Raw genomic sequence first — 18,274 nt, forward strand, 5'->3', positions numbered from 1 at the left:
ACAAATGGGATCTCATCAAACTAAAGAGCTTCTGCACAGCAAAAGAAACTATCATCAGAGTGAACAGACAACTTACAGAATGGGAGAAAATTTTTACAATCTACCTATCTGACAAAGGGCTAATATCCAGAATCTACAAGGAACTTAAATTTACAAGAAAAAAACAACCCCCTCAAAAAGTGGGTGAAGGATATGAACAGACATTTCTCAAAAGAAGACATTTATGCAGCCAACAAACATGAAAAAAAGCTCATCATCACTGGTCATTAGAGAAATGCAAATCAAAACCACAATGAGGTACCATCTCATGCCAGTTAGAATGGTGATCATTAAAAAGTCAGGAAACAACAGATGCTGGAGAGGATATGGAGAAACAGGAATACTTTTATATTGTTGGTGGGAGTGTAAATTAGTTCAACCATTGTGGAAGACGGTGTGGCAACTTCTCAAGGATCTAGAACTAGAAATAACATTTGACCCAGCAATCTCATTACTGGGTATATACCCAAAGGATTATAAATTATTCTGTAAAGACACATGCACACATATGTTTATTGTGGCACTATTCACAATAGCAAAGACTTGGAACCAACCCAAATGCCCATCAATAATAGACTGGATAAAGAAAATGTGGCACATATACACCATGGAATACTATGCAACCATAAAAAGGATGAGTTTATGTCCCTTGCAGGAACATGGATGAAGCTGGAAACCATCATCTCAGCAAACTAACATGAGAACAGAAAACTAAACTCCTCATGTTCTCTTTCATAACTGGGAGTTGAACAATGAGAAAACATGGGCACAGGGAGGGGACCATCACACATTAGGGCCTATCAGGGGATGGGGGACTAGGGGAGGGATAGCATTAGGAGAAATACCTAATATAGGTGATGGGCCAGTGGGTTCAGGAAACCACCAAGGCACGTGTATATCTATGTAACAAAACTGCATGTTCTGCACATATACCCCAGAACTTAAAGTATAATATAATAAAAGATGTCAGCTCTTAGATGTGTTTTCTAGGAATAAAAAAGCAAGGAAGAGGCCCAAAGGAAGGTGCACCCTAATGTGTTCCAGGAGTAGCAGGAAAGCCACATGGCTGGAGTAGAGTAAGAAAGTAGGAGAGTGGTAGGAGGTGAATTTTGAGGGGTAAAGGGATAGGGAGATGGACAGATCATGTAAGGGTATATGGTCCATTGCAAGCACTTTGACTTTTACACTGAGTGATGTGGGAGTAACTGAGGGGTTTTCGAGCAAAGGAATGAGTTGATTAACATGAGTTTTGAAACACTCACTCTAACTGCTCATGGAAAATGGGATGTAGGAGCAAAAGCAGAAACAGGGGAACCTGTCATGAGACTACTGCAACTCTCAACCCAATCCCTCCTCCTCTGCATTAGTCAGTTTTCCCTTCTAGCCAAACAACCTCAGAATCTCAGTGGCTTACAAAAATAAGCATTTTATTTTCTTTGTATATGGGTCATAGGTTGGCTAGGTTGGCCTTGTTTGGCTGTTTCAGATGGTCTTAGCTGGGCTCAGTTGGGCTTGGATTCAGCCTGTGATTTGGGTTCAGAAATATCCTTGTGACTTCTCCTTCTGTTTGGATTCTTGGCTATCAAAGGCATATTTTTTGATGGCAAATGGAATAAGAGATGAAATCAAGCCAAGTCACACAAGCACATTTAAAATCTCTGCTCACATCACACTCACCAACCTTCTGTTGACCAAATCAAGTTACATGGCCACACCCAACATCAATGGAGCAAGGAAATATATACTTCTGACTTTAATGGGAGATACTGCAAAATCACACAGCTAACCATTGGGTGTATAATTCTACTAGAGTAGAATTGGAAACAGTGAACCAGTCTCCACACCCTGTCTCTATTCTAACTGTCTTCATCCCGTTTGCCACTAAGTTTTGCCTTGCCTCCTCCTGTTTCTCCTCTTACTTTCATTCATTCATTCTTACCTCTGGTCCCCTTTGATTCACACAATGATCTTCATCGTGTTCAAATCCAGTTTCACCCCCACCACCCAACACATTCTGCATACCACTACCCAAGTTCTCTTCCTACTAGCTGACTTTCTTCATGCCAGTCCTTCCCAGGAAACTTCCGTGACCAGCTCCTGAGCAACACGGCATTTTCCAAATGCCAGTGCATTCTATACCTTCTTCATGGTTTTTGTCAATTCATGCGACACCTTTACTCAAATTATTTTCTTTAATTTGACTTTAAGTCAACTTCCTTTCTTTTTCCTTGGCCTCTCTTAAATAATGACCGTGAGAGAGTTATGCATTTTTGTAAAAACATAAAAAATATAATGCAAATAAAATTTTTTTGTTCATTTATTTGCCCTCTGAAATCTTGAGAGATTGGACAACTGCATTTTGGAACCCACTGGCTTCCCACAAGGCCCTGTACCTTCATCCTACCTGTCTGGTCTTACCTCTAATCTCTCTCTATGTCCATTGCCTGGGTTGTGATGCACCCCTCACTGTGTAGTGCCATGGGTAGCTATTTGCCATAAAGATTTCTCCCACAACTTCTGTGTTTTGTGGCACACATCACATGTTCACAAGGCACTGAGGGGCTTATCTTGCTTATCTTACTCCCCTGCTAGATTGCAAGTTCCTTAAGGAGGAGGTCTTACTGAATTTTGTATCTCAGAGTATGACACAGAATAGGCACTTAGTAAACATTGAATTTTATAATTTATTTTTTATTATACTTTAAGTTCTGGTATACATGTGCAAAACATGCAAATTTGTTACATAGGTATACATGTGCCATGGTGGTTTGCTGCACCCATCAACCCGTCTTCTACATTAGGTATTTCTCCTAATGCTATCCCTCCCATTGCCCCCTGCCCCTGACAGGCCCTGGCGTGTGAGGTTGCCTTTGCTATGTCCATGTGTTCTCATTGTTCTACTCCCAATTATGAGTGAGAACATGTGGTGCTTGGTTTTTTGTTCCTGGGTTAGCTTGCTGAAAATGATGGTTTCCAGCTTCATCCATGTCCCTGCAAAGGACATGAATTCATCCTTTTCTATGGCTGCATAGTATTCCGCATGTAGCATATATGCCACATGTTCTTTATCCAATGTACCATTGATGGGCATGTGGGTTGGTTCCAAGTCTTTGCTATTGTGAATAGTGTCACAATAAACATTCGTGTGCATGTGTCTTTATAGTTGAATGATTTATGATTCTTTGGGTGTATACCCAGTAATGGGATTGCTAAGTCAAATGGTATTTCTGGTTCTAGATCCTTGAGGAATCGCCACACTGTCTTCCACAATAGTGGAACTAATTTACACTCCCACCAACAGTGTAAAAGTGTTCCTGTTTCTCCACATCCTTTCTAGCATCTATAGTTTCCTGACTTTTTAATGATTGCCATTCTAAGTGGTGTGAGATGGTATCTCATTGTGGCTTTGATTTGCATTTCTCTAATGACCAGTGATGATGAGCTTTTTCTCATGTTTGTTGGCTGCATAAATGTCTTCTTTTGAGAAGCATCTGTCCATATCCATCGCCCACTTTTTGATGGGGTTGTATGTTTTCTTCTTGTAAATTTAAGTTCTTTGTAGATTCTAAATATTAGCCCTTTGTCAGATGGATAGATTGTAAAAATTTTCTCCCATTCTGTAGGTTGCCTGTTCACTCTGATGATAGTTTCTTTTGCTGTACAGAAGCTCTTTAGTTTGATGAGATCCCATTTGTCAATTCTGGCTTTTGTTGCCATTGCTTTTGGTGTTTTAGTCATGAAGTCTTTGCCCATGCCTATGTCCTGAATGGTATTGCCTAGGTTTTCTTATAGGGTTTTTATGGTTTTAGGGCTGACATTTAAGTCTTTAATCCATCTTAAATTTTAAGTTTCTAATCCATCTTAATTTCTGTCTAAGGTATAAGGAAGAGGTCCACTTTCATTTTTCTGCATATGGCTAGCCAGTTTTCCCAACACCACTTATTAAATAGGGAATCCTTTCCCTATTATTTGTTTTTGTTAGGTTTGTCAAAGCTCAGATGGTTGTAGATGTGTGGAGTTATTTCTGAGGCCCCTGTTCTGTTCCATTTGTCTGTATATCTGTTTTGGTACCAGTACCATGCTGTTTTGGTTACTGTAGCCTATTAGTGTAGTTTCAAGTCAGGTAGCATGATGCCTCCAGGTTTGTTCTCTTTGCTTATGATTTTCTTAGATATACAGGCTCTTTTTTGGGTTCCATATGAAATTTAAAGTAGTGAACTCCCATTCACAACTACAACCAAGAGAATAAAATATCCGGGAATACCACTAACAAGGAATGTGAAGGACCTCTGCAAGGAGAACTACAAACCACTGCTGAAGGAAATAAGAGAGGACGCAAATAGAAAAACATTCCATGCTCATAGATAGGAAGAATCAATATCGTGAAAATGGCCATATTGCCCAAAGTAATAACATATAGATTCAATGCTATTCCCATCAGGCTACCCATTGACTTTCTTCACAGAATATGAATTTCTTAATTTATAAGCTAGCAACTGGAATTTTGATGTTTCAAAACACTGCTATGATTTGAGGCAGATCTTTCCTTTTCTTTTTTTTTCTTCCCTGTTTGCCCCAAGGTAAGCAAACAGTAAGTGCTTGTTAAATTTGACATAAGAATTGTGTAGTCTTAGTCCATTCCAACTGCTATAACAAAATAGCATACTCTGGGTGGCTTATATATAATGGGAAGTCGAAGATCAAAGAAGGTGCCAGCATACTCAGTGTCTGGTGAGGACCCACTTTCTGGTCATAGATGGCGCCTTCTAGCTTATGTGCTCACATTGTGGGAGATGCAAGGAAGCACTAATCCCATTCATGAGGGCTCCACCCTCATGGCCCAATCACTGCCCAAAGGTCCCACCTCCAAATACGATCATCTCAGTGGTTGAATTTTGAATGTGAATTTTAGTGGGGGAAGGACACAAACATTTGGACCATAGCACAGGGAAACACAAGAAGGCAGCTAAGATGGATAATGAACAGTGATGATAATTCAGATCATTTAGCCATTCTTAGTTCTTTTAAGCCTAAGATGAGTTTGAACATCACACACATCATGATTTTGATTATTGAAGGCAGTAGTGTAATGTGAGGAGTAGTATAATTGAAGGAGTGTAAATGTGGAGCTCTTTGCCTTCATCCACAATTGAAAATATGTTATTTGTGTTAGGTAACTACCTCTGTTCATCCTATACTGGCTCTAACTTGGAGATGATGTTGAATTCTTTTCAGGATGGAATTGGTGCCGTGTGTGTGTGTGTGTGTGTGTGTGTGTGTGTGTGTGTATGTAAAACAGAGAAAGATAGTGGTCCAGAGGCCAAAACACCTGGAATCTATTTGTGAGGGTCCCTGCTTCAGTCCACGGCTTGGGCCATTCATTTATTTTTCGCTAAGTGAACATCTGGGATTCAGTTTGAGACGCCAGCAAGTTTGGATGGGATCTCAAAGCTGTGGTTGGGATGTGGAACTGCTCGCCTGAGGTGGGAGTGAGCGAGGTAAGCGGGGGCTCTTAAACTATTTCTGCAGACTTCAGTTCAAATGCAATAGCCAGAGGGTTGAGAAATCCTTCCCATGCTGGAAAAGCATTAAAAAAAACAAAGGAATAAGGAAAAGATTCAATCAGATCGAAGTGACAATACAATCTGAAAAGTACCCCTTTCCCCCTTTTACCCAGCTCACTTTCCATCCTACAGTTCTCATATTCAGGTATCTTCCTTTTCTAGGAAAAAATAGTAACAAAAAAACCTTGGACCTGAATCGGAGGAAATGCTATGAGAAAATAAAAATTCTAATTAATTAGTTATAGATGAGAATTGGTCACAGATGATTACTCTACGTTCTTTGGTTTATGCCAGAAAAGACTTAAAAGAACTTTTTTTGTTGCTGCTGGATATGTAAATATAGATGTAAATGCCTAGATAAACACACAGAGAGGCACACCATCATTAACAGATCTTGCAGATTTCAAATGTTGAGAATAAAAACGAAAGAGAAATTCATCATTCACAAACTAGGAATGTTTGAATCTTTTACTGTCAGGACTTCTTTTGTCACTTTGAACTAACTCAGAACAAAAGAAAAGGCCAATGGGTTCAAACAGGATCATTTTAAACAGCACACTTCCAGAAAATTTGTGCTGAGTTGCACCTGCCCTCTCTGACATCTACTAGCTAGAGTATTTCTATTTCAATTTGCATCTGTCAGTTTCCTACCTGTGGGTCGAAGGGGTTGGAGACCCAGACGAAAGGCCTAGAATAACCCAGAGAGAACATGGAGAATCTGTGGTGGACTGTGCTCATGCCATCTGATTTAGAACCAGCTTTGCTGCATTGTTTTGGGGGTCTTAAAAAGGGAGAAAAATCCTAAGAACTGCCTGAAGTATTTTTCTCTTAATTCCTAGTAAAAATGAGTAGATATTAACCATAGGCTACTCAAGGCCTGCTTAATATCTTGAGGGAGCGTGCTTTTGCAGAATGAGGCTAACGCATTCTCAGTCCCTCTTCCCTGCCCCCAACATAGCTCTTCCATATTTATTCCCAGGCAGCATGGAAAAGAGAAAGTTAGAGTTTGGGGGCCATCCACTTTCCTTTTATTAATAGCACCCCTCACTCTTGTGATATAGAAACCTTATGTGAATGCCTCACCTGGTGTAAGGACGCTCGCCCTGACTCTGGCTTCACTCTGATCTGAAGCTGCCTCTGCTTCCCTCACCCTACTGCACAAAACTGCTGGCATGAGCCTCTTGCTCCAAACTCTCAGGACCCTCTTTTAAGCAGTATGGGTCCAAGTGTTTGATTTGTGCTATTGTGTTGTGACTGTTCAGTAACCTGGTTGTGATACTCTAGAAGGTGCCTAATGAAGTCCTCTGGTTTTAACAGCTGAAGTGAAAGCCAGCACAGAGGTCTTGGGCAGCAGCACACAACTCATAGCACTTTCAATTCTTCACAAAGTTTGCCCTCTTTGGCTCATCTGTTCCTCAGTAATTCTGTGAGATAAGTGGAGTAGATATTCACTCATTTAGTCATTCAACCAACCAGTGAACCAACCAACTAACCAATAAGTATTTATTGAGCACCTACTAGTTGCCAGGCTCAAGTGGCAGTGAACAAAACAGATAAAAATCTTTCTTCTCATGGCACTACACATTTGAATGGATATTCTGGTAGGTATCATTTTGCCCATTTTCACGTAAAGAAACCAAGGCATAGGAATATTAAATCCTAAGGCTGTGCAGTACATTAAGAACCGGACTTGAAATTCAAATATTCTATCCAGCTCTCAGAATAAGGAGAATAGAATAGGTCATCTTAGGACTCATCTCATCCAACCCACTGATTCTGTTGATGGAGGAAACCAGGGCTGTGGTTTACATGAAGTTGCATAGCTCTAGGGTAGAGCTAGAATTATATAGTACGGCCTTCCTAAGTAAGCCCCAGCCCCATGCCCTGTCCAAGAGTTCTTAGACCCTGCAGAGGCATATAATTCATAGATTTTGTCACTTGTCACCATCCCTTACCTGCTTAATGAGGCCCTCTCCCTCATTACTCAGCATAGATTTCATGGCTCATTTTCATAATTACTCTAAGCACATTCCCTCAACTCCTGAGCCCCTCTCTTCCTCCATCATAGTTGCCTGGAAACACCCTAACCTTGGCTGAATTCAGTCTTCTATTGTTTGCACCCTCTCACCCAGGGGACTTGAATGTTGCTGAAGAAAAACACATGCTTCTGTGGACGAATCTCACTCACAGCTCATGATCACTAACCTCAAATGGGCATTGGCTGCCACCTGGTAACCCTCCAGCCTTTCCTAAACAGCGATGTCTCACCTTTCCTTCTCAGTCATCATACCTCTCCTCCTTTCTCCCTGGCCTCTACTGAGAATCTGGCTTTGTTTTTCACTGAGGAAACAGAAGTGGTCAGAAGAGACCTTCCACAGACACCCACCACCACATCTGCCACCCCCTGTCCCCTGACTTCTGCCTTCCTGCTGTTGCCACAGGGACCCGTCTCTGACCCTGCCAAAGCCCACTGCCATCCCTGTACACTGGAATTACCTCTGTTGCCTGTTCAGGAGCTTCACTCTCAAATTTTTCTCCTACCTCCCCTAAATCATCAATGTGCCTCTCTTCTATGTCATTCTCATCAGCACTGAAGCATGTCACAGTTTCCTTCATCTTAAATAAATGATAAACCCCCACTTGACCACATTCTCTCCTAGCTATCAACCCATTTTCTCTCCTCCTTTATTTTAGATGTCTCAACATCATTGTTCCTTTTTATTTTCCCCCATTCTTTTTTGAACCACTCCTGCTAATAAGTCATGCCCATCTTTGGACCAAGCAGCTCTTTGCAGGGTCACCAGTGGGCTCTTCATTGCTAAACCCAATGTTATCCTCATCTTTCTCTGTGTCTCAGAAGTTGGCTAACCAATTCCTCCCTCCCTCTGCGGCTGTTATCCTACCCCCCTCCTTCCTTGAAACTCCCTTCACTTGACCTTCACAACTCTGCTCTCTCTTGCTTCTCCCCCACCACACTGGGGGCTGTTTCCTCCTCGCTCTGGATGGTGTAGCCCAGAACTCAGTCCACACTCCTCTTGCCTTATCTTCATCTCCCATGGTAACCACATCCAGGTTCATGACTTTAAATTACCACCTACATCTCTCTATCTTGGTCTTATCCCTGAGTGCCCCATATTTGTATATCCCATCATCTGTTGGGCATCTATAATTGGGAATATTTGTAGGCATGTCAAATTTAACATATCCAAATCTGCCCCCCACCCCCTGCTCTACCCACAGTCTTCCCCATCTCGGGTAACAGTAGTTCCAAAGTTTTAGATGCACAGGCCAAAATATCAGCCTCATCCTTGACTCTCCTTCTGTCTCTTGCCTTGCCTCCAATCCATCAGCAAATCCTGTCTGCTCTACCCTCAAATTATTTATAGAATTTGACTACTTCTTAACACCTCTGCGGCTGTTATCCTGGTAGCAGGGTAAAGAGCATTCCCAGAGAAGGGAAGAGCATGTGCAACAACTCTGATCTGGGGAAAGCTGCAAGAGTAGAAAATCTCCAAAGAGATCCAGGAGTGATTCTTGAATCTGGGGAGTTGTCTGCCTTATTGGCCCCATTATGAGATGTTGTGGGGAAGAGGTCACTATGGGGATGGAGCTTTGGTGATTGCCAAGTGGTCTGACTGCCTGAAATGGGTCTGGCCAGCTCTGAAGTTATAAATGACTATTAAGTTGCATGTATATTTTTATTTGCTCTGTGTGTGTGTGTGTGTGTGTGCACGCATTCACATGCACACATAAATGTGTGCTTTCTTCCACCCTAGATATGTTTTCTTGGAGTCTGAGCCCTCAGTGTGCTAATATATACCCATGTACAATCTTCTGGGGATCCCCAGAGACCCATGCCCTTGACTTTAGTCCTGTGTAAAGCAACATGTTGGCTACGGCCTCTGGGGTTCCCCTGCATTGTTCTAGGCAAAAATTACTTAGGCCTGTGGGTCAGCCATCCTGGAACTAGAGGACTCACAGTGCCTTTTGGCCCACTCTCTGCAGAGCCAGTGATTTTCCACCACTGCATAGATAGGACTCTTGTCCATCTTCTCCCTCACCCCTTTCTTTTCTCCTGAAATCAAGGTCTTCTGGATGCAGGGGCATTGGGCATCAGGGGCATGTGGAAGTAGCCAGGGCAGGGGTCAGAGGCAAGGCAGGCTCAGACCATTATGTACCCTACATTTCCCTAACAGTCATGTCGTTGAAGAAAAAGTAATCCAATGTGAGGTACAGGAAAGGTCAAAAGAGGTTGTTTGGTATGTGTGTTTTGGGGGGTTGGGGCGGGGGGGCTTTGTGCTTGTTTTCTTTTCGTACTGAGTCCTGAGGTGGATCTCAATAGATGTGATCCTGACCAAGCCCCCAGAGTTCTCTAGAACCACATAAATAGGGCAGGGATTTCCTGAGACTCTCACAGCCTTCTTCTGAAACCAGAGAGGCAGGGCCAGCAAATATTCCTTGTTTCTATCCTCCCTCCTGGGATTATTGGGCAGCCTTTTGTCAACCAAGCTCCAAAAAGTTAGAGAAGCAGAATGGCAAGGGGGTTAAAATTACAGGTTTCTTAGTGTCCAAGAGACCTCTGTTCAAGCCTTAAGTTTGGGCTGTGTGATTTTGGAAAAGCTACATAACCTTGCTGTACCTCAGTTTCCTTATTTTAATGACCATAACAGTGTCTGCTTCAAGAGTTGCTTTAAGGATGAAGTGAGATAATACAGATAAAACACCTAACACAACACTTAGCTCATAGTAGTAAGTGCCCTATGTGAGCATAAAAAAGGAAGGAAGGATGGATAGATGGACAAGGACAAAGATTTTTTTATTTATTTTATTTTATTTATTTATTTTTGAGACAGGATCTTTCTCTGTTGCATGGGCTAGAGTGCAATGGCATGATCTTGGCTCACGGCAACCCCCACCTCCCAGGCTTAGGCATTCCTCCCACCCAGCCTCCTGAGTAGCTGAGATTATAGGTGTGTGGTACCATGCTCAGCAAATTTTTTGGATTTTTTGTAGAGATTTCACTATATTTCCCAGGCTGGTCTCAAGCTTCTGGACCCAAGCAATCCTCCCACTTTGGCCTCCCAAAGTGCTAGGACTGTAGGCATGAGCCACTGTGCCTGGCGGATAAAGAGATCTTTGCTGTTTTGATGCTTAAGGCATACTGGTTGTTAAGATAGTCCTCAACCAAATATCCAAGTGTTCCTGTAGATTTCCCAGCTTCCTTTGCAGCTAGGTTTGTGCCATGTGACTAGTTCTGGCCAATCATGTGAGAAACGGTATGAGTCACTGCTGGGTCAAGAGAGTTAAGAGCTGATGTACTTCCTCCTTCCCTCTCTTCCCCTGGCACAGCAGCTTTGGAGGCCACATTTTCTCTAAGGTATCATACCACATGGAACAAGCCCTTTACATGAGTGTGGAATAAGTGTTTATTGTGTTAACCCACTGAGATTTTGGAGTTCGTTTGTTATTGCCTTGCTGACCAATACAGTCATCTACAAAGGAGAAATAAATCTCCTGAATTTCCAACCTCTTGGGACATCTAGGGATGATTATAATGATAATAACAGTAGCTGTAACCGCTACCACTTATTGAGCCCTTGAGAAACATTGCAAAGCCCTTTACAGATGTTAAACCATTCAGCCCTCTCAGATATCCCATGAGGTACATGTTTTGCTATTACATAATAATTGTGTTCCTAAAATAATCTTTAGGTTATTTTTTAAAAGGGTTTTTGCAAACAACTTCAATGAGGGGAAAAAAAACTGTGTAGGGATCAGAATTTTAGAATATGACCACAAAATTATTTATCCTACAGAAATGTCAAAAATAAAGGGGTTTTTAATTGCTATTAGGACTTTCAGAACTTACAAACTAAAAAATAACAGATTTTCAAAACTAGTATAAGCCAGCCTAAATGTCATTGAGCAAATACTGAATACCATGGAAGACAAATCTCAGGTCAACTCGCAGCTAAGCCATCAAAATAAATTGTGGGTTGGTCCACACTTACTGTAAGGAAGCTCTATTATATCTTAATGAAGCTGCTTGTCCCTCCAAAAAAGGGAAGCCACAAAAGTAAAGAATAGCATCATTCAACTAAAATGGCCATGGGTATTGAGTCTGTAAGCCATTAGGCTTTCCTGCCTCACATGTGGGGGCCATTCCTGACCATGACACTGGTATAAACCAACAACCATTACAAATTAGCTTCCTTATTGAATTGCTCAGATTAGATCCAGTTTGCATTATGAAAATTTGCATAGCAGGAAAAAAAGTCCAAACTGGCTATTAGACAGGTGAGGAAACCAAGCAAGTAAGAGGCCTTCAGTGACTAGAGCAAACAACAAGTTGGAACAGCCCCACATCAAGGATCTCTGCTCTTTTGACTCTCCACAGTTCAAGTTTTTTGCCCGTGATTTATACTGACATCTGTACATCTTCATAGTTGATGATGTCATCTCTGAACTGATGTTTGAGGCCTGTGAAGTTTGGTTCTGCCCTTGCCCGGAGCCTGTAGTCATCATCCCTGGGGCTTGCTGGCCTGGAGCAGCAGCTGGCAGGAAGCATTGTCCCTCTCCCTCTCTGCATTGGGAGTGGCATGGAGCTTCTGCTCTAGATAACAAAACTGCTTGGGTTCTTGTTGTTGAGACATGTGAGGTTTCTGAAAGTACCAATAGACTGAGAAAGAATTCAGGCTGCCTAAGAAGCTGCTTGGGGAAGGGGAAACAATTGAGTTCATTACTAAAGCAAGCAGTCCTGGTGACCTGTAGGGATTAGCATACTTTGACTTTCTTCCTCCCTCAGGCCTGATTGGGCAGCTGAGATCCCACACCTCCCTGAGGAGAGAAGGGGACTTATATGCAGTGGGCCATGCCCAGGCCCTGGTGGCCCCTCACCCCTTCCGTTTCCTGAAGGAGGGGAAGTAGTGAGCCCTTCCCGCTGCTCGCTTTGCTTGTCAGTCAAGTTGATACCTCTGAAAGCCGAGTCTCTAAGAAGTTTCTGAAGGATGAAGATAGACTCAGGCAGGCGCTCTGGGAGCCCTGTTTACCCCCATACAGTGTGACTTCCCAGCTCAGTAGGGTTATTGATTCATCAGGCTCCCCTAGCTGGCCTTTCCTACCTTTTGGTTTATTCACGAAATTCAGCAGGCCCTTCTGGAAGGTTCTTTGTGTGCCTGATGCTGTGTTGGCTACTGTTGGGACACAAAGGAATTTTTAGTTGTATTTCCCAGTTTTAGCCTTTGAAACTTAGGTGATAAGACAGTTTATAATGAAGGGCTAAATTAAGAACTCTCACTACACATAGTAGGTAAGAGCACAGGCTTAGCAGCAGGCACCTGGGTTCAAGTCCCACCAACTATCACATTGGTCAAGCTTGACTTTGGGCAAGTTCTTAACCTTCTTAGGCCGGTATTTCCTAAATATAGGGATGCTAAGAGCACTGGCCCTCTGAGTGTTTCCATGGAGATTAAATGAGGTAGTGCATGTAAAGTGCTCAGTACAATGCCTGGCTCATGGTTTTAGTGTTATTACCAGCTACTGCTATTAGTTGTCAAAACATATTTGAGAGATTTCAGTGTTACAGAAATCCTGAATCTAAACACACCACCTTCCACACGGTGTTCCTCCCTTCTCTGTTTCTTTCATTAGGGATTGGTAATTTGACTGATCAGTTACTCAACCTGGAGCCACTTTTCATACCTACACTCCTGTAACTCCCTCAATCCTCAGGTACATCCTGTCACAAAACCCAGTCGATTGTACTCACCTCTCTCTCCTACACTTCAGCCACACTGTTATCCTTAACCAAGTCTTCACACAGAGACACTGGTTACCCAAGAACCCTGTGAGCTGGTTTTCCTGCTTCCGATTTCACCCTCTTCTAAACCGGGCTTACTGCTACTCAGGAGATGTGTGTGTGCGTGTGTGTGTGTATATATATATATATATATATTTTGAGTCGGAGTCTTGCTCTGTCACCAGGCTGGAGTGCAATGGCGTGATCTCAGCTCACCACAACCTCTGCCTCCCAGGTTCAAGTGATTCTCCTGCCTCAGCCTCCCAAGTAGCTGGGATTACAGATGTGCACCACCGTGCCCCCCTAATTTTTATATTTTTAGTAGAGATGGGGTTTCACCATGTTGGCCAGGCTGGTCTCAAGCTTCTGACCTTGTGATCTGCCTGCCTTGGCCTTCCAAAGTGCTGGGATTACAGGCGTGAGCCGCCGCACCTGGCCAGGAGAACTTTTGTAAAATTCAGACCAGAGTATCACTCCCTTGCTCAAACCCTTTCTCTGTCTCCCTCTTACTATCTGTAAAAAGCCAAGCCCAAATTCTTTATTATGGATAAAATGGCCCCTTGTGGTATGACTGCTGCCTAGTTGTACACCTTCATCACTTGTGTTGGCAGGTCACCTCTGCGTTCCAGCAATGCCAGCCTGCTTCCCAAATGCTCCTCTGTCTCCTGGCCCTCCATGGAGTACAGAGCATGTACTGCTCTGTCAGTCTAGAACTCTCCATCTCTGTCTCCTAAGGAGTCCTAGTCATCCTTTAAAACTAAACTCAAAACCGTCTTCCTTGGGAAGTCTTTTTAACAAGGACTGGGTTAGCTGCTGCTTCACTGTGTTCCCACGACACCTTTGCTTTCAAGATCATGGCAATTTTTTGTTTTCAGGTCTGTCTTCTACAGTAAGCATATGACATTTTTAAAAGAAGGGACTGTATCTTATTCATTTTTGTATGTTTATATTGAAAAAAATGACTGGAGAAATTAAAGAATGGATGGATGGGTAAATGGTGGTTGGATGGATGAGTGAATGAATGCTTGGGTAGATGGGTTGATGAATAGATGGATGGTGGTTGGATGTACAGATAAATTAACAGTTGGATGGATGAATGGTTGAATGGATACATGGATGAATTCAATGAAGTGGCAAAAATTTCTAATTATATCTTACACCCAGGTACGTCCAGAAAGGCCTTTAGTGGTTCCACAAAGACAAGGGCCTATTTCTTGGTGCTTCTCAGTTCTGGCTGAAAAATCAGTGTGACTTTGCAACTCAGTAGCCAGTTGGTTTTTTTTTAACCTTTGTACTCCCCATTGTTGCATTAGGAAGGCTGAGAAGGAGTTTTGATCTTAGCGGGAGAGGGAATACCTAGGAAGGCCTTATCCTGTCATTGCCCTGGCCCACATCTCGTTTGGTGACTTTTTCAGTTCTATCCTCATATGAATCGCATTCAGTCCTGTTCTCCATTCAGTAATCGTGGATTTACTTCCAGCTTGAACTATGGCAGGAGATCTCCACCTCTGGGCCCAGAGTAACAGAACAGCAGATGGCATGAGTGCACCGTGGCCAATAGCCACTGTCTGCACCCAGCACTTACCTGTTTATCAGAAGAACAGCAAGTCTCATTCTGTTCATTTTCCTGTTTAGGGGCTGCTTTCATAGCGGCCACATGGGAAGCGTACCTTATGCAGCTTGGAGACTTCATCACCTTTTCAAGGAAGACTTTCCAGGCCGGGCTGTTCACTCAGTAAATATGAAAAGATCCTGGAGTTACCTGGAAATACAGTATCTAGCTCCTTCTGATACTGGGAACCAGGTGACCTGCCCGAGCTCAAGTGGAAAGGCCCCAAGGCTTTTGGGAGCAGAGCCCCACCCATCTGCCCCAGAATCCTCATTCAGGGTTTATGAAGCAGTGGGCAGCGCGCAATTGACTAAATTTGGTTATATTTTTATTTTTGTCCAGCCACAAATACCGGCAAAAAACAAAATGATTCCTTCCCTTCCAGGAGCCTTGGAGCCAAGCTAGTTTTATTTTTAGCTTCAACTCTGGTTTAGGGTTTTCAGCAAACTGAACACCCTACTCACTGCAGACAGCGGCAGGCTGGGTTTTAGGATTTTTGCCTAGACTGGAGTGTTGGTTCTCTGAATGTAACTCTTATAAGGCTTGTACAGCTGTGACAATAGAGGGTGGGTCCAGAGAGACCCACATAGAGACCCAGTTCTTGCCTTGGGGACCTCCAAGAGAGTTCCTTCTCAGGGAGGCCAGTGTACACAGAGTGGTTCATTGCCTTGGATGGGTTGCAAGAAGTGGCAACCGTGGATGAAAAGAAACAGAAAAATTAAGAAAGGGAAAGGGATAGGGAGCTGTTATTTATTGAAAGGCTTCGAGTTACATGGTGGTTCAGAACTAGAGCTCTGGAGTCTGACCAACTGGGTGCAAATCCTGCCACTACCACTTCCTGACACTGTGGCCTTGGGGATGGCTTGACCTCCCCAGGCTTCAGGTTCATTCTGTATGAGACAGGATTAATGACACCTACTGTGAGCACTGCTGCAGTTGAGATCCTGCCTGTGTAGCGCGTGGCATGGCGTTTGACACGCATGTAGAACTCAGCACCATTATCATCACTGTTGCCATGCTCTTATTGCAGTGCTGAACACTTGCATAGACACTGTGTCATTTAAGACTCACCGTAACCCATTTTGCAGATCCGAAACTGAGGTCCAAAGGGCTAGATAGCTTGCCTCAGATCTCACAACAAGAGCACAATATAGCCAGACCTGTGCCCAGCCCCAGTGAATCCCAAAGACATCACATCAAGCCTTCTCCAGTTCCAATGGCTTCCACCTGTTATCACTGAGAACATAGGAACTACTCAAAACATAAAAATAGATATTGCCTCATCCTGCTCTTCCCAGAGTTCCCCACTTTTTTTTTTTTCTACTTTAGTGACAGGAACACGCAAAAAGCAGATACTGGCAGTGGTCGAAGAGCACCAGGCAAAATCCGAGACAGACAGTGGAACGGTGGCTGCCAGGGGCTGGGAGAAGGAGAGACAGGGAGTTGTTGTTCAACAGGGACAGAGTTTCAGTTTTGCAAGATGAAAAAGCTCCGGAGATTAGTTACTCAATGATGTAAATATACTCAACACTACTGAACTAACTACACTTTCAGTGTACAGTTTTTTTATTGCTAAGAAGATAAATCTCATGATATGTGATTTTACAGCAATTTTTTAAAAATAGAAAGCACTGGGCTAGGAGTCAGACTGCCCTCAGCCGGGTACGGTGGCTCACTCCTGTAATTCCAGCACTTTGGGAGGCTGAGGCAGGCAGATCACTTGTGGTCAGAAGTTTGAGAACAGCCTGGCCAACATGGTGAAACCTGTCTCTACTAAAAATACAAAAATTAGCCATGCGTGGTGGTGTGTGCCTGCGATCTCAGCTATTGGGGAGGCCGAGGTAGGGGAATCACTTGAACCTGGGAGGTGGAGGTTGCAGTGAGCCGAGATTGCACCATTGCACTCCAGCCTGGGCAACAGAGTGAGACTCTGTCTCGAGCAAAACAAAACAAGAGTCAGGCTGCCCCAGAGGTGGCCAGGGAATTAGAGCTTATCTTATCCAACTTTCCAACCTTTCCTCCTTGCCTCCTCCTAATCAGGAGTCTTGTGAATGGCATCCCTGCCCAATGCTTACCCACTCACTGCGTGGCTGTCAGACTGAGTAGCACCCTCTTGACAGTGAGCTTATTATGTGAAGTCTTCAATGCTTCTCTCTCCCATGCTTTGTCCTGCTTGACCTCCTTCTAGTCGCTCATCCCTCTAAAGTTCTTGTCCATAGACCTAGGAAGAAAGGGGGGGAAGTGGGAGCAAAATCCCAAATAGGGAAGCATGTTTGCTTGGTGGCAGGGGAAGGGGGCCAGGGCTTTGGGGCCAGGAGCTAGGGAGAAGCTCACCTTTTCTATTCCTTAGTTTGCTTAGCTCTCAGATGGGGATCATATAGTTATACCATGTAATAGGACATACTCAATTCACTCTAAGTAGAAAAATTCATCAGGCTATGAACTGCTCTTTGGCTCTGAAGAATTCTGGGGACTGTGGGGTGTATGCTTTAACCATGGTTTAGGTGGCTTCACATTTCCCTTGCTAGGCTGTGTCACTTCACTAGGGCAGAAGGGTGTGGGGCTAGCACGCAACAGGGCCTCTCTCTTGGCCTAATGCTCCCAAGAAAGCAGCCTTCATGGAGATCATAATGGTGACTCTGTGTCACTTAAAAACTCAGGTGGCCTTTCTGTGGGTGTTTAGCATTGACCATGCTTAAGAGAGACTGATTGGCTCTGTTGGCCAACATCCAATGTGAGCCACCCTTACTGGGCTGATTTTTGCCACAAGCCCCACATCATGCCCAGACCTTGGTCCCTGACCCAGCACCTACTTCTCCATGAGTTCCAGTGGGGATGGTGATAAGGGTCTACAATACTGTTAGGGGCTCATGAAAATGTTTTAATTTCTTCTAATATTGGAAGACAAAAATGAACTTTTGGGTAGAAATGTTATGTAATGTTAATATATTTGCATGTATACCAACATAGTTATAAAATGTAATATGAAAAATTTTTTTGATGGAGAAAGCAGCCCACAAAGGCAAAATTGCCAAGGACCCACAAAACTCACAGTGGAACCCTACTCTGGTCCACAGAGCCAAGATGGCCAGAGTTCCATTTTGTTCCTCAAACCAAGGGGATCTGCCATGCCCTCTTCTCTAGTCCTAAAGCAACTGCTATCTGCTCCCATGATCACCATTTAGGATCCTGAATATTTCCTCTGATATTTCATTTATGGTTTCTTTTTCTTCTTTTTCTTTTCTTTCTTTCTTTTTTTTTTTT

The 18,274-nt window shown here is 43.3% G+C and overlaps 1 protein-coding gene across 5 annotated transcripts in view; it reads left to right on the top strand.

Moving 5' to 3' along the window:
* The window catches only part of SLIT3 (slit guidance ligand 3), a 630,484-nt gene that overhangs the window by 89,920 nt on the left and 522,290 nt on the right, over positions 1–18,274 (top strand). The gene's annotated exons all lie outside the window — the stretch shown is intronic.

The sequence above is a fragment of the Piliocolobus tephrosceles genome, chromosome 4, assembly GCF_002776525.5.
Source record: "Piliocolobus tephrosceles isolate RC106 chromosome 4, ASM277652v3, whole genome shotgun sequence".
NCBI classification, from domain to species: domain Eukaryota; kingdom Metazoa; phylum Chordata; class Mammalia; order Primates; family Cercopithecidae; genus Piliocolobus; species Piliocolobus tephrosceles.